This window comes from Xyrauchen texanus, chromosome 22 (assembly GCF_025860055.1).
Source record: "Xyrauchen texanus isolate HMW12.3.18 chromosome 22, RBS_HiC_50CHRs, whole genome shotgun sequence".
Taxonomy (NCBI): domain Eukaryota; kingdom Metazoa; phylum Chordata; class Actinopteri; order Cypriniformes; family Catostomidae; genus Xyrauchen; species Xyrauchen texanus.
Genome location: NC_068297.1, coordinates 16,018,340 through 16,038,745, shown reverse-complemented (window position 1 = coordinate 16,038,745; position 20,406 = coordinate 16,018,340). Strand labels below are relative to the sequence as shown.

General features: G+C 38.1%; 1 protein-coding gene across 1 annotated transcript in view; it reads right to left on the bottom strand.

The window, feature by feature from the left end:
- dlgap2a (discs, large (Drosophila) homolog-associated protein 2a) overlaps positions 1 to 15,942 on the bottom strand; it is a 240,669-nt gene extending 224,727 nt beyond the window's left edge. The window contains exons 1-2 of the mRNA XM_052153956.1: positions 15,868 to 15,942; positions 15,426 to 15,477 (exon numbers count right to left, since the gene is read on the bottom strand). The gene's annotated coding sequence lies outside the window, so the exon portion shown is untranslated. The remainder of the gene's footprint in view (positions 1 to 15,425; positions 15,478 to 15,867) is intronic.
- Between the last annotated feature and the right edge of the window lie 4,464 nt (positions 15,943 to 20,406).

Below are 20,406 nucleotides of genomic sequence, written 5' to 3'. Positions count from 1 at the left end.
CATGGCATCACGGATGGGAAATCTTGGCATAGTATTGTAAGACAACAAACTTGATTCAGCAGTTAAGAATGATGCAGTGGGAGATATATGGTAAATAAAAAATGTGTGTACTGTTAATGTGGCGTTTCACATGAGACAAGGCAAAGGGAAAACAGCGTGAGCTCTGAAACAATCCTTACTATCGTTTATGGCGGCAACTTCTCAGTCTCCGCCGGGCATAGGCATGTCAGTAATAACACAAGCTACAAGATGTGGTGTAATTCAAACATCTTTACTAAATATCTCCCGATTAACAGCTTTAAAAAATAGTAGTGCCTGTACAGTCCAGTAACATGTGCACTTTCTCTACTTTCCTGAGAAAGCTGCGTGTTCTCCTCGTTAAAGTACAAGCCGCAACAAGTGAAAAATGAACTATTAATACAATCACCCATACAAGAAAAGGCAGGGAAGAAATGTATAAGTATAATAATTCTTTATACAATATTGAGATACCATAATATAACATTAAATACAACCCCAATTCCGAAAAAGTATGAAAATGCTAATAAAAGCAAAAAGCTTTGTAAATTATATTCACTTTTTGCTATATTTAAAGCACTACAACTTCACATTATATTATGTTTTAACTTGTGAATTTTTTATTTATTTTTTTAAGGACAGTGATTTCAAATCATATGATTGTAACACGGTTGAGATGGGCAATTTAAGACTAATAACAATTTGACGAGTTGAAATAACAAAGCGATATGAAACAGGAGATGTTAAACAGGTGAGGCAATCATGTCATAGTATACAAGGAGCCTCCAAAAACAGCCTAGTCCTTCAAGAGCAAAGATCATTCGAGACTTGTCAATTTGCCAACCGATGCTTCAGCAAATAATCCAGAACTTTGAGAACAATGCTCCCCAAAGACAAATTAGAAGGATTTTGGGCAATTCACCCTTTATAGTGCACAATAAAGTTAAGAGATTCAAGGAATCAGGTCAAATCTCGTGTGTAAACGGCAAGACGAAAACCATTTCTAAATGTGCATGATCTCTGATCCCGAAGACGTCACTGTCTTAAAAAACAACATTCATCTGTAATAGATATCATGAACATGGGCTTGGGATAACTTTAGTAAACCTTTATAAGTTAACACCACTCTCCACTGCATCCACAGATGCAAGTTAAGACTTTACTATGCAAAGCAGAAGCCCTACATCAACACTGTCCAGAACCGCTGCCTACTTCTCTGGGCTCTGTCTCATCTTAAATGGAAAGTAGAACAGTGGAACTGTGTCTGAAGAGTCCACATTTCAAAACGTTTTTCAAACGTTGTGTATTCGAGCCAAAGAGGAAAATGGCCATCCAAGCTTTTAGTGTGTCAGTGCCCATGACATGGGTAACTCTTCTGTGAATACACCATGAATGCAGACAGATATGCACAAAGTTTTAAGCAACATATACTGCCATCCAGCATCGTCTTTTACAGTGACATCCCTGCATTTTCCAGCAGGACAACTTCAAACCCCATACTGCCCTGATTTCAAGTGCATGGCTGTGTAAGCAGAGAGTGTGGGTGCTAGATTGGCCTGCCTGCAGTCCTGGCCTGTTTCCAATTGAGAATGTGTGACACATTATGAAGCACACCATCCAATTGTGCAGCTAAAGACCTACATAATGGATGACTGGGGGAAAAGTCCACTTTCTAAACTTAACAAGCTTGTGTCTTCAGTGCCCAAATGCTTCATAAGTGTCATTAGAAGAATGGTGATGTTTCACATTGGTAAACACTTGATTGGCCAAACTTTTTGGAGTGTGTTGCAATCATTTGATTTGAAATTACTGTACATTTTCAAAAAACAATGAAATTCACAAGGAAATACATCATATAACGTGTAGTTGTAGTGCTTTCAATATAGCAAAGGGTGAATATAATTTACAAATCACTCCTTTTTGTTTTTATTAGCATTTTTCATACTGTCCCAACTTTATCGGAATTGGGGTTGTATAATGCAAAAATAAAATAGAAAGAAAATAAGGAATAATAATTATTATATGAAATAATGACTATGAATCAATAACCAAAACACATTACATTAAGTTATCAGTTTGTTTTAAGTTTGACACTAAGCTTCACTGGGTTATCTGTCTTAATATAGAAAAATATTTTGTTAGCCTATACTTGTGTGGCAGGGCGGAGGGTGGGGCCGGGTCGTGATTCCACACACCCGGCCCCTAATCAGGCTAATCAAGCCTCAGAGAGGGATAAAGGCTGACTGGAGACTACAGTGGGACAGAGAGAGAGATTTAAGGACAGCTATCCGACACCTGTGTGTGTGTGTGTGTGTGTGTGTGTGTGTGTGTGTGTGTGTGTGTGTGTTGTGTTTGTGTTTGTGTGTGTGTGTGTGTGTGTGTGTGTGTGTGTGTGTGAGCGTGTATTTATCACTTTGTGGGGACCAAATGTCCCCATAAGGATAGTAAAACCCGAAATGTTTGACCTTGTGGGGACATTTTGTCGGTCCCCATGAGGAAAACAGCTTATAAATCATACTAAATTATGTTTTTTGAAAAGGCAAAAATGCAGAAGGTTTTCTGTGAGGGTTAGGTTTAGGGGTAGGGTTAGGTTTAGGGAATAGAATATAAAGTTTGTACAGAATAAAAACCATTATGTCTATGGAAAGTCCCCATAAAACATGGAAACACAACATGTGTGTGTGTGTGTGTGTGTGTGTGTGTGTGTGTGTGTGTGTGTGTGTGTGTGTGTGTGTGTGTGTGTGTGTGTGTGTGTGTGTGTCTTTTTGGTTCAGCTTATTATTAAAATATTTTTTATATTGTCAAGCCGGTTCTTGACTCCTCCTTTCCATTATTCCCTAGAAAACAAGGCAAATTGATTTTACTGGAAAGAGTGTCAGTGTGCAGAAAGCTTACATATAGCAAGTTATGACAGAGATCCTGATAAAAGGTGAAATGATCGCGATCATATCGGCCAATCAGGTGACAAGAAGTAAAGATCCTGATCAGAGCATCCCTACTTTTAATGCTCTAATAACAAGCGTGAACATAGCAATGCCTTGCAACCAGCCAAAACACCCTAGCAACATATAGCAACTAGCTAGAACAGCTCGGTAACTGCTAGCAATCAACCAGAACACTTTAGCAACCAGTTAGTAATGCACGTCCGTCTATCTGAATGGCTGTGTTTGTCTGACAGTATGGCCTGTCTAACCTTGAAACTTTTAAAACTATTTTAAACAAGGCTTTATGAAGCCAACATCAAATGAACTTAACCTGTTTTGATTTAACTTGACATGCCGTCTACAGAAACAACACGAAACTTAGCGCAATGGCAAAAACATTTCTGCCTACATGTCCAACCCAGTCTCATGAAAATTTGTACATATTTTACAAGTTGGCTATTTCGTATGATTTCGTACGATTTCATCACGTACAAATCCACGGATGCCTAATGCCAAAGTAAGCACGAGTTTTGCAGACAAGGCGTTAAGGACATGCTTATTAATATTATGCCCTTACCCAAACCTCTTATTTAAACCTAACTGATCAGTAGAGTGTGTAAACATGATAGGAAGCTGTTGTGTGTGACAGACAGTGTTGTAGTACTCGAGATCGGTCTTGAGACCACTTTTTGAAGGTCTCTGTATAGTCTCGGAATCAACCACATTTCTACTTGACCTTGTCTCGGTCACAGACAAAGAGGACTCAGGATTTTATTTCAAGCCCAGTCAAGACCACAACTGCAGGGACACCACTAAATTGCCTGTGCATTGTCTGATTTATTTTTTAACATCATTACTGTGATTGGATGTAAATCTTCCTGCTTCAAATGCAAGCAATCTCTTGACTCATTTCTAAATGAAAATGATAAAATTCCTCAAAATAAATAAATACCACTTATTTGATGGTATTTTGTGAAGGTATAGAGATGGTAGAAGAGATTTAAAGTTGCCAGTTCAGTATATTTGCCATTGCAAAGTACAAATTACAAATGTAATCCATCATAACATTATTGTTCTAACAAACTCTAGTCCGGTGTCCAACGCAACTCCTCACATGCCCACAAAATGATGCTTCATCATCACACTTGTAGTAAAAACATTCAGTCAGAGAACCGAATGAATGAATAGAATACAACAGGTGTATAAAAGACTAAAAGCTGTTTATTTGTGCACAGCATAGATTTACAGATGTTATGAATAAGATGTGGCTTATTGTTGCATTTCTCTCATGAAACATAAAACGAAGACGAGTAACTGTTACATACGATTACTAAAAGCTAATCGTCCTGTTTTAAACAAGTCCAAAAACACAGTGATACGATGTGTAGATTCTTCTGTAATCATCACAGAGCTTGTTTGACATCTGAACCAGTGAATGGAGGCTGGGTGGCTGCTCTCGGGTCCTAGTGCCAGCCGGATTCAACATCTGTCAGTGCGACTTATGTGTTTTTTCTCTCTCTATCAGCAACTCGATTTTTAAACGCTGCGAATCATAGTCAGGTGCGACTTCATTTCCAGAAAATAGAGTAAATAAATAAATTAATAAAAAATGTATTTGCTGTGTTGTTGCAAGAATTAATTTGCAAGAACAAACCTAGAAATTGTAAAAGAGTTCATCTGCAAAAAAAGTGTCCAAAAGAAAACACACAGCAGTACGTAAATTGTGCAATGCAATGCTTACCGAGATGGCTGGGACCACATCAAACTTTTATCGGTACTTAGAAAGGAAGCATAAAGAAAGGTAAGCTAAGAGTAAGTGACGCTAGCAAAGCTAGCTAGCTAACGTTAGCAATCTGCCTCTAGCTTCACAAAATGTTCATCTCTACAATGCCTTTTGATTATATTATAAAGACATTTCTCACATTACACTGAAACACACACACACACACACACACACACACACAAGAGGAATCTTAATTTGTTTTCTGTGGGTGTTTTTATGGGAATGTGGATCTTTCGGATCAAATGGAGGAATGCCTATAGTGTGCATGTTCCACATTTTATCATAAATGTGTCATGCAGTGTGGGACTCGCACTGGTCTGATCTTGGTCTTAACTCAGTCTCGGCCTGTCTTGGTCTTGACTTGGTCACAACCCCTCAAAGTCAGAATAAATGTAAATATGCAATGTTTCTGAGAGGGCTTTACCCATAGATATATCCATACATACATTAGATGCCACATTAGCAGCTGTTCCTATGGTCAAGACCCACTTGAAAGCACATGAAAGTAAATTGACAGATGCAGTCTGTAACAGAGCCAATTTTCACAAGATATGAATTATTGCCATAAACCTTGGATTATGTTGTAGATGGGCTGGGCGATATGACAAACAAAATAAAATCAAAATTTTATCAAACTTATGGATGATTCACGATTACATTTTTTTACTTTGAAATGTACCTTAACATGATTCAAATTGTATATTCTTTATTAGTGCAAGGCAACCTGGTTAGAGAAATCCAAGTTTTTTTTATTTAAGGAAACAAAGGTGTGCAAGAAAAATTTACAAATGAACCAAACGAACTACAGGGGGAGTTGTCAATAGAGTGTAAATGTAAAATAAATTAAAATCTAATAAACCCAGATGTTCAGAAATAATAGAATATGAAAACTGCTAAATATTTCTTAGCCAGTTTAGGTATACATTTTATCTAAACCAAGTCTATGTAGAAAGTTATGTAGCAATCAATATCTATAAATTAGAAAGTAGTCAGCAAAAGGAGCAGCGGATGTTTGATTCTACCATATATAGCCTCTCCATGATTTGAAATGAACCTCCCACAACTGTCACGTAACGAATGCTTTTTTATGGGGAAAAAGAGAAAAAAGGAGACTGTTCATCAACATGCACACGCTGAGGCCAGTTATTGTTTTTAGCCGGTGTATAGCTGCATGATGGATGAAGCAGAACTACAATCATTCTGTGTACAATTGTCCTGGGAATATTACAGCTGTCTTTTATATCAGTTTCCGTATTGTTAACCTGTCACGTTCATTTGGTGCGCGCCACACACATGCAGCTGATTAGATCGGGAGCGGCATAAAGACAAGCGCTGTGAATTATTTTTCTCTTCCTTATTCAGCCTTTGGTGGATTTACAACATATCTAACTATAGAGTTTGCAATGTTTTTTGCAAAATCTTGAGTTTTCAATAATAAAAAAAAAGAATAAACCGCCCAGCCCTAATTGTAGATGATATAAAAATTCCAAATTGAAAAGAGTATTGGTAAAACACTCAAACAGAAATAATGTTGATCATCTGAGCACTGCCTGTTGCTTTGAGCTTCAAACAAAAGTGGGACTAGAGATCATAAAAGCAACTAGATGGATCGGTCATAACCATAACTGAATCTAGCTCCAAAAAAATACATAATGACCCAAGTTCCGTCATGAAAACCTGAGTGGTGCAAGCTGAATACAAATATTTTGTCAAAATATAACAGTTTCTTTTACTCATGTAAAATCCTGAAACAAATTTGTAAAGGTGATGTGTGTAATTATTCATATTTGTAACTATTTTGGTAAAGGGGCCACATCGGGCTGTAAGTAGTGCATGAGGGGGCCACATTGTAAGGCTTTTGAGATACAATGTTCTGCATTGATTTGGTTTTTGTATCTTTTAAACCCAGAAATAGTTGTGCACTCAATTTTCTGAAGTGTATCTGTGACTAATGGGACTATTCTGCAATTGCCTAAAGTATTCCAAGTATCAGGCATTAAGAATTTATTAATTAATTAAAAACAGAATAAAGGCTGAGATTATACATTTATTTTGCCATCTCTACTTCCCTGTTAATTTATTATTCAGTTTTAATAATAATAAAAAAAAAGAAATGTATAGAACTTTTAATGTTTGTCGCAAAGCGGGCGAACTTTACCCGTTTACATGCTAAAAGAGTCATGATGCGGGTCTCCTTGATGGATTGACTTTCAGCACACAACTGAATAACACCGGCTGCATGAATATGATAAATGATTACTGCAAGAGTTAGATTAACATACAGGTGCGAAGGGACTTCAACGTTTCTAAATTGCGCAAATAAAAAATACATTTACATATTCGTCTCTGGCTTGCTTTTGCTCGCATGTCAATGATTAACCCTCCATGTGTCAATGATGCCGAGATCTACTTTTATATTTAATTTAATCACTGAAGGTTTACCTGCAATATTAGTATTACCAAACATCACAAGCAGCCTCAAGAATGGACACAGAGTAGCGTATAACACTTTTCCTTGAGCAGAATATTGCACTACAAGTTTGATCAAAGGAGAAAGCGAGACGTACATGGTTGCCAGATTGCACAATAATTATAACATTAGGTGGAATATTTCCAATTCGCGCAAGTATAAATCTCAAACTGGGGGTGTTTAGTCTCTTATCTGGCAACCCTGTGCATGTTAAATGCTTGTGGAAACGCATTAGGTCCCAATGCAAGTTAACTGAAATATCCAATGAAAAATAAAAACGTTTTTACGATAAATGAGCCGCGGGCCATATTAAACCATGTGGAGGGCCTGATCCAGCTCGCGGGCCTTATGTTGCCGTAAATTTTCAAACCGTGGTATACCGTGAAACCGGTATACCACTGCAACCCTAGTGACATATTAAGCCAATTGGCTCAATGGTGTAATCTGATTGGTCTATTGACATGTAATCAGGTAGCCAATCATCTTGCGACTATCTATTTGTATACCATTTAAATTGCTCAGTTTTGCAGATAAGTCAGTTTCACTGCAGCGCACTGCAAGACAAATCTGGCTGGCACAAATTGATTTTAGGTCATAAGATTAAATAAATCCACACATAGCTAGTCTGAGCTACTAATTTAATAACCTCTAGGCTTTCTTGGTTCAGGTACACATTATGAATTGGGTCACTAGCCATTTAGGAGCAGGCTGAAGCACACATAGAAATGTAGTTCATTAGCGTTATGCCATTTGGCCAGTGTCCATAGGCACACATAGCAAGCACAAGTGGCTCTTTGAAGCAGCAGCCTCACATAATTCTTGGCAATAGATCTGCTTGGTTGGGAAGTTGTGTTTTGTGTTTTTGTTAGGAGTCTTGTGCAGCATTCCTGCTATGTTTTCCTGCTTTTTTGTAATGTTCATACATGCTCAATGCAGTTTGTCTTGTGTTTTGTCTAATTGTGCAGCAGCAGCACTCAGTAAATCTATTTTATAGCAGTAGCAAGTTTCTATACTAGCTCTGCAACGGCTGCAGCAGCAGCAATGTAGATCTAGTCCATCAAGACTAATTTGCTATGAATATGTCTTACCTATATTAACATGCTAAATCTTTCAGTTGTCACGAATGAAATATATTTATTCAAATAAAATATGTGTAAAGAAAATGTATATCAATCATATGCATAGTAATTATATCCTTTTTCTTGCATTCAAACAGGTCTCCTTGTTGACCATTCCAAGATGGCAACCAGTTGGCGTATCCCGACCAACCGAATTAGTTATCTACATATGCATATCTATGGTTTTACAGCGCACATTTTTTAATAGCTTTAGCACAGCACACTACTTAAATCATAGTCGCTAACCATATACTAAAACTTACACCAAACAAAAAGATCTTGATAAAATAGTCAACCTCATTTACTGAAAAGTTGTTTGATGGATGACTAGTCTAATATCATTACATATGATATCCCAATCCCCATATTGTATTGTTGTACACTGGAAGCTCCTGTCACCAAGACAAATTCCTTGTATGTGTAAGCATACTTGGCAATAAAGCTCATTCTGATTCTGATTCTGATTCTTCTCTTTTTCAAATGATGATGAGGAGGACTTCTCAAATTATCACAGATTTAAAGATAACTTCTCATTGCATGATTGACAAAGACAGAAGAATGTGAATGTGGATCTCTTTGAGCTGTCTCCTGAAATCTCCACGCAGAGCTGAATACAATTTTAGGAGACCTGAGACAAATGAAATGCTAGAATGAAAAAGAAACAAAATCACAAAGAAAAACCAGACTACATCCCAGTGGGAAGGAAAGGTATAAGTCAATATTTAAATAAACAGATTAGCATCCATTTTACTTAATTTATACAAGGATTATGCCTGGGTTAAGTTGGGTTACTGCAGCTTTTGTTAGCTAAAGATGCTTGTCTGTTTGCTGTGGGACCATTTTGTTTTCTGCTCTGAAACACATAAATTAACTTGTTCCTTGAGTTCCCACTAACAGAAGAGAAATTTGAACTTATAATTACAGCTGGATTCTGTGAGTGTGATAAAGAACATCTGCCATTTAATTTAATTCGTACTCTTGAGGTGACAAACAGGAATCATTTGTGTCTGAACATCTCCTTAGATATACTGTACATTACTATGGCCAAGAATGTAGTTCATGTCCCATGCCATTTTAGCATCATAAAGCAAAAGCGATTACAGCTACACATTGATTGATATTACTTACATGGATTTGTAATAAGCTGTGTTTTACAGTATTTAATTCTGACTAACATTGTGTAATCAGTCATAGTTTAGCACTTAAATACCATTGTGTCCATAAGGGTATCAGAAAATCTTGTTTCAGCTAAGGAAATCCCTGTCAATGGATTTTAAAACAACAATTGTCAGTTGTGTAGTGTCCTTTACCAGAACATTTGTGTCAGTGCCTCCGCTGTGGCCTGTAAATACATCAATATGTCCAAATACTATGTCATAATATAAGTGCGATCTTAATAAAGTGATCTTTAATGTGTTGTAATTATGACATTTAAGTGTAGAATTCTAAGCCAGCAGGCTAACGGATAGATAATTGGTATATTATCAACTCGTTAGGCTTCAAGCTCATTAAACATCTACTTGTCTCCTAATCCTTAAAGAACGCATGAACTGGTTTGTCACACAGTTTTCTTTCCTGTTTTGATGGGGTTTTTTTTTGTTTAACTGAAACAGAAATTTAGGGCACTCTTTTTTTTTTAAGTAGCCAATAGTCATTAAATGTCACAGCTGTGTGTGAACCATGATATTCATGGTATTAGGGGGAGGGGCATTCCCAAGCTAGAGAGCATTTTATTGGACAAAATCATGCTTGCGCTTGTGCGTGCAATATGAGTAATCAGTATTTTTTGTCCATTTTCCTAGAAGTGAAGTCATATATATGTTTCATCTATTTAAAAGAACAATTATGACTTTGTGCTATTGAAGTCAGACAGTAAAATTCATCTAAAACAATCAGAGCTGCGACACACATTAATTTGAGAGTCAAACAAGCACTCTGAATGCATCAGAATATTTAATAAAGCACATTACGTTCAGTGACACGTTACGTAAACCTCCAAATCCACCAGATCCTGAAGTCCTGTTTATGGTAACATTCAAAATACTTCTCAAAGATCAACAAAACGATCTTCTCTAAACCACACTGAATGCCCTCCTCAATGCCCACTTATATTTTAATATCTGGGTGTTGTCTGGTAGATTCAGTGTGCCAGTGCGAGGGTGAAGAGTGTGGTGGGTGTATGAGAGGCAGTGAATATTCAGATTTTCCTCAGGGTGGGCAGCTATGAGTGTCTAAACAAAACAAAATGGTAGAGGCCAGAGTAATCGGTTAATCTGCAATCTCTTCTTTTCCTTACCTTTTCATTTCCTTTTCCTTTAGTTATAGTTATAACCATGTAACTACACTGTTATAACAGTAATTCTATAGCACTACAAAACCAGAATACATTCAGTGGTTTTACCTAATAACAAATATTCTGTTCATTCAAATGGTTGGTATTAACATTTTTCCTTTTTATCTTTTCTTTCTAGATGAAAGAAGTAGTCATGGTGTTGTCAAGCTAATGCTAATGCTAATTCTACAGGGTGAATGAGAGATTTTCCTGCTTCATTAGGTGGCCTGTAGGACTGAGAGTTTATACACAGAAAAACAAGCTCCTGCCTCTATCTATACACACCCACACAAATCTCTCTCTCTCTCAGTGTGTGCAAGGATGTGTGACTTTCCCACCCACTCTGTCTCTCTGTCACCTCCTCTTATCTCTGCATGGAAGCGATAGAGTTTGTCTTTACTCTCTCTCTCTTGGCTCAAAGCATATCTCAAATTCAAATACAGCACATACTGATACACACACACACACACACACACACACGCATACATCTATAGAAACACACTCCTCCGCCGCGCTCATCCACACACCCACAGACACCAGTATGCAGTAAGTCCTAAGTAGTACCATCGCTGCTCTGCACGTATGCAGAACCATGCAAGAATCGCAGACTCCGCTGCCTAGCTATGTCTCCATGGCAACAAGAGCAGCACAGCCCTGTGTAGCACTGTAAAATAACAGAGCAATGTAATCCTTGCTAGAGAGAGAGGGAAAAATATGGTAAAATGAAAAACTAAATAAATCTAGAGAAGCCAAACTTGCAACTCTTTCCAGTGATTTCTGTGGTAGACTTCTCATAACCTCTGCCCTCTTCCTCTCTCCCACTCTCTCTCATATTCTAATACAAGTTGAGCTCAATTGACAACATTTGTGTTATATCCAATACTACAACTTTGTTTGACATTGTGCTTATTGTCTTGTGGCTATACTTTGGAAATGGTGTGTATTTTAATGTTTATGGACAGGTCCCTTTCTGTAACCATAGATTTATTCTTTATTATTATTAATCAAGGAAAAAGTTCAAATACTTTTCTGTGGTAATCAACGTTCTACTGCTATCAGTTGAACTTGTATTTAACCCGGAACGACCCAGACTTGAGACCAAAACAGAAAAGGCCATTTCTCAATGGGGTAAGAAAATAATTAAATTAAATTATGAAATCTGAAAAAAAAAAAAAAAAACATTAAATCTCAATGTACAATTTTGGTTCTCAACTAAAAAAAAAGATGGATGTTTACATATTTTTACAGGAAAACAACACAATGATGAAGAAAATGATGTTTTGCAGTTCTTTCTCACTTTTTGTTCTTTATCTCATTTCTCCCAGCACAGCTACAGCAGAGTGACGTCCTTGAGGAGGCAGATTCCATCAGTTCTAAGAATATTTTTAAATGGAGACTCAAAAGGAGCTTTTTCAGACAACATTCTATTCCCTCAGCACTCACATGCTTCAGACCTGCAACTCTTTATCAGCTTTTGGTCAACATCTCTTCCTCCTCTCACTGTAGCAGTCTGTGGGAGCTTGTGTGAGTTTGGGCATATTTCTTTCAAGCCATCAAAGTATCCTGCTGTGCTTCTATCATCTTAGAACCTTGACTGTATAGTTTCCCAAAATAAATGTTCTGTCATCATTCACTCACCCTCATGTCATTCCAAACCTGTATGAATTTCTTTCTTTAGTGCAACACAAATAGAGACATTTGTAGGTCATATATGTACTGGCAACTATTTTCAATTGTATACAGACACCATTAAAGTTTCATATATGCAGTCCATAGAAACTGGAGCACTAACTTCCAAGTCTGCTGAAGCCATGAATACAGTAGATTTGAATAAGGAAAAGATGGAATATTTTAAGTTATTTTTCGCTCAAAATCTGTCTGCATCCCTTGAAATATGGAGTTTTTGTGAATTTGTACCCTGACAGCACAAGTCACCTTATACCTTCATTTTATTAGATTCATTAGATGGCAAAGTGGGTGGCCAGTACATCCATACCAATTTTTCCTTATGTGTTCAACACAAAAAATTATTTTGGGTATGGTACAACATGAGGGCGAGTACATTTTACTATCCCTTTAACCTCTGTACATGTGCAGTACATCATATTCTGTAACAAATCAAAAGATCACTGTATTTGATTGACAACACTCAAATACGAAAACAGTAACATATATATATATATATATATATATATATATATATATATATATATATAACAGATATTTCATAGACTGAGTAATGAGACAAGAAGATGCGATCTGAGGATCTAAGGCAAATTCTTTTACCCATCAACCTCTAGTCAATGCATAGTCATGTCCACTGCTGACAGCCTTCACACTCTGACTAAACCCCACGTCATCCTTCAGATGTGTGAGATGTTATTCCATGTTAGATCCCTTAGAGCTGTGTACACACATGCTCTGCACTAAAGACACACTCACATCTCCACACATTATTATTGTGATCAGCCTGACTATAACTTGATGTATTACGTCTTTGCTTTCATTCATTATTTAATTTCTGTGTCCTCCTACAATCAGAATATATTACACAGGAGCTTGCAAACATCAGCCAGGCTTTTTAATTGGTTCTCATGAAGTCAGATTCCCTTATGCACTGTTATGATTGGATGGAGCATGTGACGCATCACTGACACATCACTGCCAATAAATTATTAAAAAAAAACACTAACAGGTTAATGATACATTTTATCTCACATGATTTATTTAAAGGTTTAGTTGAAATGTAAATTCTGTAATTTCTTTCTCGTTTGACTTTTTGTGTTTTCTCTGTATACAAATAGAGAAGTTAGAATATTAGGGACTGACAGCCTCAGTCATCATTCACTTTCATTGCATGGAAAAAAGGAGTAATGAAAGTGAATGAAAGAGAGACTATCTGTAACTATCATCTCTTCTGCTCCATAGAAGAAACTAATAGAACCTAAACTCATGAAAATTATATGACTTCGGCAACATTTTTACTAAATTAAATTTTGTTGTTCATTCCACGGATCGCAACAGTTCAGAGGTGAAATGTCCACTGTGTGGCACTAAAAGTGTGTTAATTGATCTCCCAAATAGATAAGTTTTTTAAGTTAATGCTCTATCAAAATTTTAAATCAAGAAAACTATCACCCTAACCGAAACCTTACACCTAAAAATAACCGTGTCATAAAAAGCAAATGTGAGATGAAAAATAAATTAGATTTTTAAGGTTAATTGAGTTTTAAATCAATAAATCCTACCTCCCTACACTAAACCTTACACCTACACCAAACTAATATTGTTTTAAAAGCAAATGTGAGATATACATTTTATTTTATTTTTTTAAAGCCATGACTGTAGCAACCACGTCAAAGTGCTTTGACACTTTTGGCTCAAGTGTTGACTTGTGAGATCTTCTATCCTGGTCCTTTGTATCATAAGCGCAATGCTCTATACTGTAAGTTGAGCTATCGCGCAACTTGATCGGTCTTGAATAAGCTTGTAAATGTAGACGTTAATGCAAATGTTAATGCATTACCTTACAAATCATGCAATTTAGTAACTGTTTTGATGTCAACACAGCACTGTGTGAGGAACAGAGCAAAAAGTATGTGTTTATGAACTGATAATCTGCTGTTTCACCTCCACTACCAGGAAACTGCAATGATATCTATAACGAGCCACATAAAAACCCTTAAGCAAAAATGTAAGTATGCAGTAGTAATGTGATTCTAAGAGACCAGATTGGGAAGAAAGTAAGTTATGAGTTTGGAACAACATGAGAGTGAGTAAATGATGACCGAATTTTCATTTTTGAGTTAACTAATCTTTTAAGATGGAAATCATTTTCCTGAATCATGAATATAAACATATCATGCCCCTGGTTACTTTAAGAACAGACTTTACATGTACACCAACAAATCAAAGTCTTACTCTTCACACATGCATGCACGCACGCACAAACACAAACACACACACACACACACACACACACACACTGCGGTTTAGAGCAGTTCAGTAATGAATGCATTGATCTGGCTTTGTCCCTTGTTCGTATATGACAACTCACAGTAAAACAACTTTGAATTCCACAGTTCTCACATCTGTACTTGAATGACAGGACTACAGAGAAAGAGTATATGTGTGTGTGGGTGCGTGATACCTAAAAAGAGAGGAGAGGAGGGGGAATGCACTGCAGGAGCAAGTGTTTAGACCTGCAGTGCTTCCTCTTTCCTTCTCTCTCTCTCTTGCTGTCTCTCTGCTGATATATATGGTAGAGCAGTGACAGAAAGTGCTGTAAATCCACTGAAGGCAATAACCAAGAGTGCACGCACACACACACACACACACACACACAAACATTTAAAGTCCCTTCTGAGTAAGGCTAATCTCTGTTTTTTTGTGTAGATGCACTTGATATGTTAAACAGTCATTGGTAAAGGTGAAATAGACTGTTTTATGAAATATCTTCCACATAATTGTTGAAAAGTACAGCACATGTTGTGTTTTGGATGCTGGTGTACTAAAGTCCCCATTATGCTTCTTAAGTAGCTTAACCAGCAAGAGTTCTTTGATAAACCAGCTTCACCAGCTATGCTGGTCCATTAGCTAAACCAGCACCAAACCACTAGCATAAACCAGTCTGGATCATTCAAGCTGGGCTTTTCAGCTGGGACACACAAACACACACACACACACACACACTTTAACTCCAAAGCTGTTAACAGCGTCCACTCACCCACACACACATGGACAGAGTCTAACAGCCAGTGTATGAATAAACTGTACTCACCCACGGCTCTCTCAGATCAGTCTGTTACGTGACTGTGAAGACGCCTCTCTTTCTGAAAACATCGCTTACATAAAGTCACCAAACCCACTCCCAGAATGCCAAAAAAAAAAAAAGGTTCATGAGTCTTAAAAGGGCAGAATTTCACATTCAAGAGCCGAACAAAGTTTAAACTCAGTACAGTGAAACAGGCGGCCAGACCAATTATATATGTGTAAAGAACAGAAGCTCCTCTTGCTAAAATAAATAAATACCAGGAGTCCCGTTTCTGAACGGCCAGTGTCCCATACAACAAACACAAACAAGTTGCCCGCCAAACCTACAACTAACAAGTCCCGAACCTGTTTGAAAAGACGATCTCTTCTGAGCAAGTGCGGAGCGTTGCGGAGCATTTTGGTGCTCCTGAATGTGAGAGAAGAAAAATGAAGGAACCACATCTGCTTACCTGTCAGGTGACGAACGAGTCCGTTTGGTTCCGTTTGACTTGGTGACAGACAAGCACACGGTCATGGGTGTGGAGATCGTTCACTCTTTCTTGACTCACTGCAGTGTGCTTTTCTCTTCTGTCACACACACATAATCTCGTCCTTTTTCTCGACCCATTCTCTTTCATTCAGACAGTCCAGGCATGACTTCAAAAAACGTGAGGAAAGTAAAATAAAAAAAAGGAGGATGTGATGCCCTCCACTGAGAAGTAGCAGTTGGCTCAACGAAGGACTCTTTACTGCAGCACAGCGCAGGAGACGCGCGGGCACACACACACACAAACACACACTCACTCCGCTCTACACACATACACATGACTGATCTACTGAAACACAGCCACACTGAAAACCTGGAGCTGGAGTCTATGAATTGTGGCAAATATTTCTCATTCTCTTTTAATGTATCCCCAATACGTTGTGATTGCATCCACAGCCACATTGTTGAAATAACATTTTATGTGTGTTCCAAGGAAGAAATAAAGTTGTATGATAATGGAACAAGATAAGGATTATCTTTTATTCTCTTTCGTGTAATTTTCCTACCATCATTCTCTCACAAATCAAACAGTAGAAACATGTGTATAACATTAATCATTAGATTTACATTTTGGGATATTTACAACACAGTATTTAACAAAGAAATAAAAAAATGCATTGTATGTGAATATGTTAAATCACATATAACAGATAAACAGTTATATAAGTATATATAATGAAATAATATATGAAATAATGTAAACATTTAAGTGAAAAGGTTTGGTTTAATGCCTCAAAACTCTTTCTCTCAGGTTATGGCAGGGTGTGATATATTTAGCAGCTGCTGTTGGGGCCATGTGTTCTTTCCTAACATGATTTGAATTTGTTAAATTTCAGGCAGTTCATATATTTAAAATCTCGCTCTCTCTCTCTCTCTCTCTCTCTCTCTCTCTCTCTCTCTCTCTCTCTCTCTCTCTCTCTCTCTCTCTCTCTCTCTCTCTCTCTCTCTCTCTCTCTCTCTCTCTCTCTCTCTCAAATCTAACTATCCACTGTGAAAGGAAACCACAAGAGGCATTGCTTGCATCCTGTCCAATCATGGGCAACTTCCAAAAACTGGGTGTCATGATAACATTTGGAAAGGGAAATTTTGAGGGACAGGGAGAGTTAAAGCTTGTAGCTGTGCCACTAAACATAAAAGATGAAAACAGCCATTAGTGAACAGTGAGAAATAGAGTATAAGACCAGAACTTGTGTTCAAGCAGTCGGCAGTATTTTTTAGCCAGAGGCATGGAGATTATAAATAATTCATTAATTAGGGCTCTGCCAATATAATGATTAATGAATGAATGAATGAATGAAATCTTTATTTCGAACAATTAATAAATTAATAATAAAAATAAATAAATGAAGACAGCAATACGTATGAAATTTCCATACAAATAAATAAACACAAAAACAATAATCAACCTGTTCGAAAAGGGATAGGTAGAAGCCCTAGGCTTATCAAGACCTACCCCCAGTAACTACCCAAACCAATTCACAATCAAAGAAGATAAATCTAACATAACGTTTTACATAATACAAAAAAAACCTGCTAAATTACAATAATGCTTTATCTTAGTATTAAGATAATGAAAACAATAAAACCATAAACAAAAAAAAAAAACATAATCAAACTGCTTTTACAATCATAATGAATTATCATTCACCCTCTTCACTTCTGTACTTATCAAAAATAAAACTTTTATAACTTTTTTTAAATTGCAACATATTAACACTTTGTTTGATCGAACTGCTCAGACCATTCCACAAATGCACCCCACAAATCGAAATACACATGCTTTTGAGTTTTAATTCATTGAGTGTGATTCATTAAGCAATGAATCACAACTGTATTTCACACTATATTACATCAATACAGATTCATGCTTTTTTTTTTTAAAGGGGAATTTCAAAGTAGTAGGTAGCCCTGTTTAAGTATGAAAATATTATGTTTAATAATTTGATTATTTTGTATTTATAATTATTTTCCAAAATTTGCTAAAGACAAAAAATATAAATGTGGGATAGTTTGCATTATACAGGGAATTTGACAGGGCGGACAGTGCTCAGGTTTTCAAAAAAGAAATTATGGATAAGAAATAAATGCATAATGCATTGTGTTGAACAGAAGAATGCATTATTGTAAAAGATTCAAAATCTTTTCTGAACATTCTTTGTGTACAGGAAGGTTTTGTTCATAATTAAAAAAAAATAATTCTTATGTTGCATTAATTTTTGAGGCAATATGAATAAAGGATATTATATGATCATATGCAAACTAACGCAAACAGATGGTAAGACTGCTGATTATGCATAATACATTTGCATATCATCACAGGAACATATACTGAACCAATTACTGAAATATAGATACAATCTTATCTGTACATGTAGATAAGTTTGATCTTTAACCCATGCAGGTTCACATAATTAAAAACCTAATGCCATGTAACACATTACGAACAAATTATGATTGCAAGTAAAGACTTAGTACAGTACAATAACCCAGTGCTCATTAACCCAGGGAGAGTTGTTCAACCTTATGTGGTTTAAGAGCAAAGCCTTAAGAGACATTCCGACTGTACCTAACCCAAAAGGGGGAGTATACAAAATTTGTGTCATGAGGCAGATGCTTCAGTGCTGTTTAATTTTTATTAGCCACCTGTTTCAACTGTCTAAACAGAGGTGTTTGCCATGAGGGAACAGTCTTTGTGCAGGTAGAGAAGGGGTTAACCTTCCCGAGTGACTTGGTGTAACTAGCCCTTATGGGGTACTAGAATACAAAAATATTCATGCTACAAGTATTCATTAGCAGTTCTGCTGGAATTAGTCATAGTGATTCCAGAACCATGGACAGTTCCCATGGGGTATTGAGGTCTTATAGGGGCTTTCAGCACCAAGGACAGATCCCACACAGATAGGGCGAGAAAGCCAGCATGTCTCGCTTTCTGTGAAGTTTTATGACATGACCATGCATGTCTACGGGCCTCTCCACCACCTTCAGAAACCAAGGCTGGTTGGGCCATTTCAGCGGAACTGTAGCATAGTTTCCTGCTTCTCTGAGTTTATACAACACTTGTTGTATCTGATATAGATGGTAAATACATACTTGAGAAGGCCACGTAAGGTTCCACTTCTGTCAGCCCAGAACAGAAAGCTGAGGCTGCAGTGGACACAGGCTCACAAAAACTGGACAGTTAAAGACTGGAAAAAGATAGCCTGGTCTGATGAATCTCGATTTCTGCTGAGGTACACAGATGGTAGGCCCACTGCAGCCTCAGTTTTCTCTTCTTGTCTGACAGAAATGGAACCTGATGTGATCTACTGTTGTAGCCCATCCACCTCGAAGTTTGACATGTTGTGCATTCTGAGATGCTATTCTGCTCACTACAATTGTACAGAGGGGTTATCTGAGTGTAACACTCTTCTCCACGGAGGGAAGGACGACACAGGAAACAGGGCTTTAAACTGCACCGGTAAGGCTTTTAATTTATGCACCCTTACCAGATACAACTTTACAATAATTGTTCACTGGAACACACACACAATTTGACAAGCTACTCAGTAGGGCTTTGTCTCTGGATTCGAACGCTGAGTTCGCTGTCGATCTCTCCCCTGCTCTGCGGCTGCTGGCCTTTTATCCGCTCTCCTCGCTCTACTGCAATTAGAGACAGGTGTTAGACATAATTTTAGCCCAGGTGTGAGCGCCCTTACCGCTCTTCTCTCCCGGACGGCGCTTGACCACGCCCCGCTGCCACATACCCCCACCGCCCGACTCAGGCCGGGCGTCATCCGCCTGCCTACCACTCCCCCATTTCTGGAGAGGAAGTCGGCGGCAGCCATTTGCACCCCGGTCTGTGGACCACCTTGAACTTAAAAGGCTGGAGGGCCAGATACCAACAGGTGATCCGGGCGCTAGTATCTTTCATGCGGTGGAGCCACTGCAGTGGGGCATGATCCGAGCAGAGGGTGAAGGCCCGCCCCAGCAGGTAGTACCGGAGGGTGAGGACCGCCCACTTGATGGCCAGACACTCCTTCTCCACGGTGCTGTACTTAGTCTCCCTTAAGGAGAGCTTTGGCTAATGTACAGCACCGGCGCCTCTCCCTCCACCAGCTGCAGAGTACGGCCCCAGCCCTCTGTCTGAAGCGTCCGCCTGCAATACAAAAGGGAGAGAGAAGTCAGGTGCATGCAAAAGCGGCCCCCACAAAGTGCAGCTTTAATCTGCGTGAACGCCTGTTGGCACTGCTCTGACCATTGGACCGGATCTGGAGCCCCTTTTTAGTGAGGTCAGTCAGCGGGCTGGTGACGTCCGAATAATTAGGCACAAATCTTCTGTAATAGCCAGCCAGCCCCAGGAACTGCCTCACCCCTTTTTGGTCTTAGGTCTAGGGCAAGTCGCAATCGCCGCGGTCTTATCAATTTGGGGACGCACCTGGCCATGACCCAAGTGGAACCCCAGATACTGTACCTCCACCGCCCA